Raw genomic sequence first — 9,119 nt, forward strand, 5'->3', positions numbered from 1 at the left:
TTAAAAAGGAAGAGAATAAATCTGGGACGATTGGAACTTCATTTATTTTCCACAAAGGCATCTGTATTGAATAAATGTTTTGTCAAAATGTACAATTATTTTTAAATAGAATAACGCCAAATAATCAAATTCAAAATAAATCAATTAAAAAAAAAAAAAGATCAAGCTCTAAGTATAGCTACATTTATAAACTCTACAACTGAGAAAACAACCTCCATCCAATGTTGTTTCCATGACATTTAATCTGATTGGTCGTCTATGATGTGATGCTTGTTGTCTGGTCATTTCATGGTTTGTAGTTTCACAATGTCTGTTGATCATTTTAAACAAAAAAAACAAGAATTTACTCAGTAATGGTTGGGTGTAGAAATGTAATGAATTACTTTATTAAAGCTTACTTATAAGTACAAATAAAATTACTGACTTGGAAATATACTCAAAAATGTACAAGTACCCATAAAAGCAACTCAATTACAGTAACGTGAGCACTTGTAATCCGTTACTTTCACCTCTGCTTGAAATACACAATAATGTCTTCAAAAATACAAAACGATAACTAAAGTATACAAATTACCGCATGAATATATACAAAATGACAACAAAAATTCACAAAACATTTGTTCTTAATGCTTAGATTGGTCTTTTTTAGAACGCTGACATGAATGTTGATAACGTGGCCCTTGGATCAGATACATACACATTTTTGTGGCTGTGACAAAAGTTGTCCATCTCTGCTGTAACATTTTCTTCCAATCGCATAGTTTAGGAGGAAGTTCAAACTTAAAAAATGACTCTTTTCATTGCTCGTTCATCTGCCTTCATGGCTGTTATGTTGCAAAAATGTTTAGCCTGACTTTGATTTTAAAGAAGTTCCCAACCTTTTTAGGGTCAGGACTCTTTTTTGATATTTTCTTTTTTTTTTTTTTTTTTTTTTTTTTTTTTTTTTTCTTTTTTTTTTTATGTAAAAAAGAGAGGGCAGTGTTACACCAAGGTGAGGGGTTGGAGGGGGGTGGGGAAGTTAGCAGGGAAGAGGGATACAAGATAGGATATGGAATGGGTGAGGAATAGTTTTAAGTGATGCGATGTGAAATTGTGGTTGTGTATATTGTGTTTATTGTTGTGTTGTCAAGCCAGTTTGGTGACCAGTGTGTGGTTTAGGAATAATGGTGGTGGCTGTGAACAGAGGAAGAGGTGAGTGGAAATTCCATAAAACAGGTATTTGGGAACAACGTGTCTAAGGTTGAGCCCAGTATGAGTGTTATCCCACAGCCCAAGGCCAGTGCATCCATGACAAATGTATTTCCAAGTACCGCCACTGCAAAACCCAAGAGCCGCCCCCGGGCCCGAAGAAGCAGTCAGGCCAGCAGCAAGAGCAGGCAGCCTAAGGGCCCCCGGCGACCACCCCACGGCCAAGCAGTCCCCCGAACGCCCCCAAGATCCCAAGCCGAGAGGCAGCCATCGCCCCCCCATACACACCCGAGAAAGCCCCAAGGAGCCAAGGACCCAGCGCACCACGCCACCGATCCCACCCCCAACCCCCAGACCCCCCACCCCATCGACCCCCCCACCCCCCCACCCCACCCCCGCGCCCAACCCCCCGAGGGGAGGGCCCCGAGAACTCCCTGCCCGAGGCCCCAGCGGAGGAGCCGAAGCCCACACCCAGCAGACGACCAGAACCGCGCCGAACAGGCAGCCAGTGGGCACCCGCCGGCGAGCCCAGAGCCAGCAGGGGCCCGACCCCAGGCCAGAAGGACCCGGAACGGATGCAGCACCAGGAGCAGCCCGCCCAGGGAGGACGACCACACCCCAAGCCGCATAAGGCACCAGGGGGCCGCTGGGAGTCTCCCCGCCGGCCCGCAGGCACCCCAACCTAGCCCCCCACGGCGCCCCAGATCACCCTTCACTGATGCCGCCCGCGCCACGAGCTTCAGTTCTTTTTTTTTTTTTTTTAAAGCCAGGGCCCCCTCCAAGGGCCAAGCCAGACCGCCCCGCCGGGATGTGGCCCCCTATTCCGGCCCCCGACACCCTACCTCACGGGGCACTGCCCAAGCAGGGGCCGTACCAGTAGGTACGCAAGGGCGCGGCACGCGCCACCCGCCCCGAAAGACCCCCGCCAGGACCGGCCCGGCCAGCAGGCCAAGCACCCCGGGCCTCAGGAGCACCCCCCGGGACCAGGACCCCCCAAGGGCAAGCCCCCGGGCCAAGCCCCCCGGGACGCACTCCCCACCCCCGCCCGGGACCCGGCCACGGCCCAGCAGGACCGCACAGCCCCGGACAGCCCACGGCCAGCAGCCCAGGGCCCGCCGCCCCCCGGACAGCGCCAGCCACGGAGCAGCGCCCCCCGCCGGCCCGCGAGCAACCGGCGATCCCCACCGCGGGGACGGAGGCACCCCAATGGCACACATCAAGTGCGGGACAGCAGCCCCCAGCCAAAGATGCCCCGGACCCACCCACCAGTCCGCAAACGGCAGGATAGACCCACCAGGCGGCCGACAGCAACCTCCACCACCGGAACAGCTAGCGCCGCCCCCCAGTAAACAGCATCACCCCGAGGCGCCAAGCAACCCCGCCCCAACCCCGGCGAGGACACCAGCACCCCCCCAGCACACCCACCCCCCAAACCGGCGAGGCAGGCCGCCCCGGGCCCGCACACCGCGGGGCCCGCCCCCAAGGCCACCAGGAGACAAAGCAAGCGCCAAGCCACACCCAAGGGGGAGAGGCACCCCCGCGCCCCACCCGGCCGACACAGCCCGGAAAGACCCCGCAAGGAGAGACCCCGGCAAAGCCCCCCCGAGACCCACCGCCACGCCCGACCGCACCATCTTGATGTGCTTTTGCTCTATGCAGTGGCCCAGCCACCAACAGAGGGGCCAGGCCCCCACCGGAGAGGCCCAAATATGTGTACCAACCCACCACCCTGTTATGGTGCCTCTCCATTCCCCAATGGAGAGGCACTTCCCGATCCCCTGTGTGAATGTGTGTGTTTGGTGAATGTATGGGGTGTAATTAAAAGAAGGGGGATGGAGGGGAGCGGTGCTCCCCCTCCAGCCTCTGTGGATTTATGTGTATGTGGTGTAATAGGCCGGAGGGTGTAAAGGATGATACACCCTCCGGGGGGTGACATGTTGAGATGCGATTAAAATTGGAGGGATTAGTAGGGCAACTAGAGGTGGGAGGGCCGCCCCCACGCCACTACATAGTAACACAGGTGGCGGCCCCCTCCACCCCCAGCCCCACCATCCAGCCCCCCAAGGGTTGGGTATTGGTGTGTGGTGAAAATTTTGATATTTTCTTGAATTACTTTTTGATCATCAGTGGCTAATTTCAACAAAGAGGGGAGTTACTGTGACGAGGACGAGACATGATGTTATTTGTGAAATTAAAAGCCCACTAATTCACATTTTCATCAGAAGGTTAAAAATAGGACTAAATGAATCTGTATCCTACCATTCTTTTTATTTTTGCAGCTCTGCTTTAAGTCTGTTGTCTTATGATTTATTTGTGGCTTTAGCCAAAGGAAGAGAGTAATAATCAGCTATGGTTTTATTTTCTATAAATAACATCACTCAAATGTGACTATTTTTAAAAAAATTGTGATTAGTAAAGTTTAAACCCACTGAGTTCATGTGTTTATGGGATGAAAGTGAAAAAAAAAAAAAATCATGTAAATATGGTCATAAATTAAAATATAAACACTTAAAGCACAAAGGGACGACAGCCAGCCCGGAGGCCACATGCGGCTCAGTCTCATTTAGTGTGGCCCCCAAACAAACGCACAAAATGACAGAAACAGCAAAAATACACAAAACAGCAAAATGACAGAAAAATACGCAAAATGAACAGAAATATCCAAAGTGACTCCAAAAACACAAAAAATGACAACAAAAATACACAAAATTAGAAAAATATTCAAAATGATAACCTAAAACTGACAAAATATTTGTACAAAATGACACAGATTCACAAAATGAAAGCAAAAGTACACTAAATATTGACAAAAACAATATCAACATATACCAAATGACAACAAAAATACACATCGTGATTCCAAAAACACCCAAAATGCCAACAAATAATACACAAAATGAGAGAACGACACTAGAACGACAACAAAAACACACAAAATCAATACAAAACTTTTGAAAATCAGAGGAAAATATACAAAAGACTACTGCAGATGGAAAAAGGGAAACTACACAAACCCTGTGTTAATACTCAGATGGGTCATTATTCTAAACACTGACATGAATGAAAGTTGCTCATCTCTGACTCAAACAGTTTGTCTAGAAACTCATGAATCTAAATCAAAAGAGCAAATCCACCAAAAGTATGAGGACAAAGGTCAATGTGAAGGAATCTTATTTGGCCCCATGGGAAGCCCTCCTTGGACCTCTGTGTGTGGAGTTTGCATGTTCTGTGTACATGGGTTGTGCATATTTGCAGATTGTCACCTCATGCGTATGTGCGTCACTGCTATCCTCTGCTGCCTGCCACACTGACTAAACTAGTTTGTGAGCATTTGTAAGTGTGTGTGTGCGCGTGTGTGAGCGCGCGTCTGATTATAAATGACATTTATTAATTCGAACCCTATTTGTGGCAGCAGCCTGTGATCTCACTTACAAAGAAGAATGGATGTACAAATGTCAATGAGAGTGGAAGTAGAAGGCACACACTACATGTCTGTGGAACTAATATAAACCATTACTAGTTCAATTAGATGGTAATGAAATTTAAAAGTTTGAAAGTACTTTATTTTGCCACGCTCATCACAGTCAAAGCTTCTTTATCCTTGAACTCAGATTTGGGTACACGTATTAAAATAAAGTTGTTTGTTCATGGAAATAGTAATGCTGCCCTTTAGACTATTTGGAAAGCATGGCTGTGTTTGAAATGTCATTCTAACGTACTACTCATACTAAGTCTAAATGAGTATTTAGTGCGTTCACATTAGATAATATGAAAAGATTGAGTATGCGAGAAATACCCGGATGTATACTATAGGGGGACATTTTTTTAAAGGTCCCATATTATGAAAAACACATTTTTTCTGGTCCCTACATCTATAAACCTTTAGTCTCTCAACCTAATTCATTGTTTCAGTTTGTAGGTCCATGTTTGTGTCTGTGTTTACATGACTTCACTATGTTTGCTTCCAAAATATTGATGCAGCTGAGGTTTCCATGAACATTCCTCCAGTCCACGCTGAACATAGCATCTGACACGGTTACCCGGCTGTGTGGTTATTAAACTTCACACAGGCTGACCCTGGGAAAAACCATGCTCTCCACTCAGAAGAAGACTTGGGGAGAACTCGTGTCTTGTTCCACCCCACGAATGGTGTGTGTGTGTGTGTGTGTGGTAGAAATTCCGACCTTGCTTTTCTGCTCTAGGCATCCCAGGTCAGCTCATCTCACAGGGTTAGTGTGGAAAGCACACGCTATGTTGTCATAGCATGAACAAATATCAGGGGCAGCGTTTAGAGCTATTTACAGTTTCTGAAAGTGTGTATTCTGAGATTTCCAATGATGCACATAGAAATCAAAGAATATTTGAAGAAGTTATGGTCGTTTGAATGTTGGTTGTCTCCAAAGTGGATTAGTGAGAAATCAGCCATCAAAGATTCTGAATGTTTGTCACCCTGACCAGCCAGCAGGGAACACTAACTAAAGCTGTACATATGCATTAATTAAAGCTGCAGTATGTAAGTTTTTTTTTTTTTTTTTGCTTTGAGCATATTGTAATCCAAAGTGTTCTGAGAGCACACTGGACCTCTGCTCCTTTTCTTGATGCTGTAATCAAGCGTCAGAAATCCAGCGTGACACTCTTTTTCAGCCAATGAGAGACCTTTTTTAACATCCAAGTGCTTCATGAGCTGTTTTGGGCGTTACTAATGGCTGCTCGACTAAAGTCGCTACACGTTCATGTCCTATTGGTAGTGAAAGTACAATGGCACGGCACACATACTGCAGCTTTAAATTACCTCAACCCCCCCAGCAATGCTTGTCAATAGCTGTTTTAATGCATTTCACATCCACATTTAATACCTTTATCTAGTCTTTGATACAAGCGCAGCAGAAACATTCCTTCAGAAATACAGTTTCATTTTTAGGAGCTGAACTCCTCTCGTATTGCTAATTGTGACGTGTTCTCATGGAAAAGAAGTAACAAGAAGAAGAAAGCGATTGAGCAACTCTGGTTAGCATTGTAAACAGCTATGATTTACTCTACCGCTGCTACGATAAAAACACGCAGCATTTGTCTGAAATCGTAATCTGAATAGATGCTTAAGTAGCCATGTGTTTTACTTCAATGTGCACTGTAGTTTATTGGCTCAAACCATCAACTAATGCGTTTGTAAAACCAAAGAAAGCCGGTATGTTGATAAGCTGTGGATGTGGAATGTAATTTGTAAAAGAAACAACACTTAGTTTAAACTGGCAAATAATGGGCATGACAAGTTGTGAATGTGGTTAAATTGGCAAAAATATACATGAAATAAGGTGAAAAGAGGTTAAATGTGAAAATATTGGGTAAACACATGTGACATTAGGTGGTAAAAGTGGTGTCTTGGAAGTGGAAAAAATGTGCCTTAAAGGCATTGAAATTTGGTGAAGAAGTGGCAGAAATGGGAGTAATGTAGCAAAAATCTAATAAAAGGATCAAAAATATAGTAAGAAAAAGCAATGAAAATAGTTTGAAATATTGCAAGTTTGGTGTAGATGCGGAAAAAGGGTAAAAATTAGAAAAAAAATGGGCTGAAATTGTAAAAAAAAAATATATATATAGTCTTAGTTTCTTGAAGGCATCTGGTAAACCCCTTCCAGTGTCTCGCAAGCCGAATTGGGGTGCTGACCCAAAGGTTGAGAACCCCTGTGCTAGTCAATGCAAATGAATGTTGTTACAGAGTTTGCTTCAGGTGTTGATTTGTTTGATAAAATCAGGCAAGTTTTTTTGTCTATGAACATCTCTATCATCTGGTGTCTTCTTCGCTCCCTCCCATCGTTCACGTCTATCCATCCACAGATGAGGTACAAAGTCAAGTCAAGTCAAAGCAATCAGCAGATGCCCCTGAAGAAGACTGGCAGTTGACAGCCGAAATATCTCAGAAGATCAAAGTAAACTTCCTGAAAAATGAAACTTTATATGAAAAAAAATGTTTGGAAAAAGCATGTGATTTACTGTTCACAATGAATAGCAGCATCTCATATCATTTTATTATTAAAAAGTCAGGGAGGACATAATGTTTCTGTGAAAAAAGCTCTGCAGAGACCTTTCAACAGAGGTGTAAAGAGTACTGATATATTGTACTTAAGAAGAAGTACTGTTACTTGGTTGAAATTGTACTCAAGTACAAGTAAGTTATGCATAAAATACTGAAGTGTAAGTAAAAAAATAGCTCAACTAAAAATTAAATTCTATGTATAGCTACAATTGTGAACTTTAAAATTAACCGGCATTCATTGATGTTTTAGTACGGACATCGTTTTGATGCTTCCCGCGGTCTCATGTAAACAGAGATCGATTTGAAACCGTTGCCGTGTGAATGCGAAAAAAAACCCGAAGAAGTGTCTTTGACGTTTGTGGCTACAGATGGTCACGTCATCGCCAGCTGTCGTCCTGCTGGGACACACACACACGTACTTTTGTAGTTTCGCAATGTTTTTTGTTTTAAAACAAAAAATTATGAATTTACTCAGTAACGGCTGGGTGTAGAAATGTAACCAATTACTTTATTCCTTTTAAAACCTACGTAAGTAAAATTACTGATTCAGAAACATACTGAAAAAAGCACAAGTACCCACAAAACCAACTCATTTACAGTGACGTGAGTACTTGTAATTCATTACTTTCACCTCTGCCGTTCAGGAAGCCCAAATAAAACCAGTGAGATAGACGATAGGGAAACATGAGGTCGGGAAATTTGGGGGAAAAAAGAAGGAGACATTGAAAGAGAAGCAGCAGCTCATACAGCGTTGCATCTGATCACAGCAGGAAACACAGCAATTGAACGTTTCATTAATCTTCACAAACTGAACGCACGCTGCTTAATTCAATTACACATGCCAACAGAGCGCTATTCATCAGGACTAATTCAGTATTTCATTCTCGTTACAAATCTGTCAGTGAACACACGCAAACCTCAAGATAACACATGATGCAGTTCACAGGGATTCATTTTATATCGCATACAAATTAATTTCATGAATTAGTACACACACACACACACACACACACACTAGACCTGATAGCCAGGGGTGGAGCAGTGATTTTAAAAGTGAGGGTGTTCTAAGGCGACCGACGACTCCTAATTTAGTTTATTAAACTTACTAAAGCCACGATAAAGCTGTTATTAAGTCAGTGATACTCAACATGTGGCTCTTTATGTCTTCATTTTAATTATTATTCCATCAGAAAACCTTAAACCCTAATTACCTTTTTCTTTGGCCCTTTTGCAACTTCCTTTGTCTCATTTTTCCAAAACACAATTTAGTTTTTTCAGATTTTAGCTTCCTTTTGCCTATTAACACCACTTTTTCTAATTTGTGTCCATTTTTGCAAATTTTTTTTTACACTTATCCAATATGTGTGGATTCTTTATCCATTTTTTTTTGTTGCCACTTTTCATCCAAATAAGCTACCTTTTGCCCATTAAATAGCAGTTGTTTCCTTTTTTCTCTCCTTTACACCTATTTTTGTTTAGTTTTTGTCTTTTTTCTCTATTGTTTGCCACATTTTGCTCATTTAAGCTACTTTTTGCCATTACATACCACCTGTTTCCTCTTTTTTGTCACTCTTAACTGCTATTGGCCCATTTTAGTCACTTTTCACTCTTTTCTTGCCACATTTCTGCCAGTTTTGGACCATTTTTTGCCACACGTTACTCATTTATTGTCACTTTACTTACACTTCACTCATCTCTGTTAACTCTTTGTTTACCTTCTCGGAATGACGGCTTTGTCAAATGGCTGGCTGTGATTGGCTTTGATCAACATTCAGTCAATCAAACTGTACCAATACGTTTTCAACAATGAATCCCTCTGTGAAAAGTGAGCGGGATGAATTTTTGCGCCTGCTGATAGCACACATTCACTAGGCCACAGGCACAAAGACGGTCTGTT

This window comes from Gouania willdenowi, chromosome 9, assembly GCF_900634775.1.
Source record: "Gouania willdenowi chromosome 9, fGouWil2.1, whole genome shotgun sequence".
Classification (NCBI taxonomy): Eukaryota; Metazoa; Chordata; class Actinopteri; order Blenniiformes; family Gobiesocidae; genus Gouania; species Gouania willdenowi.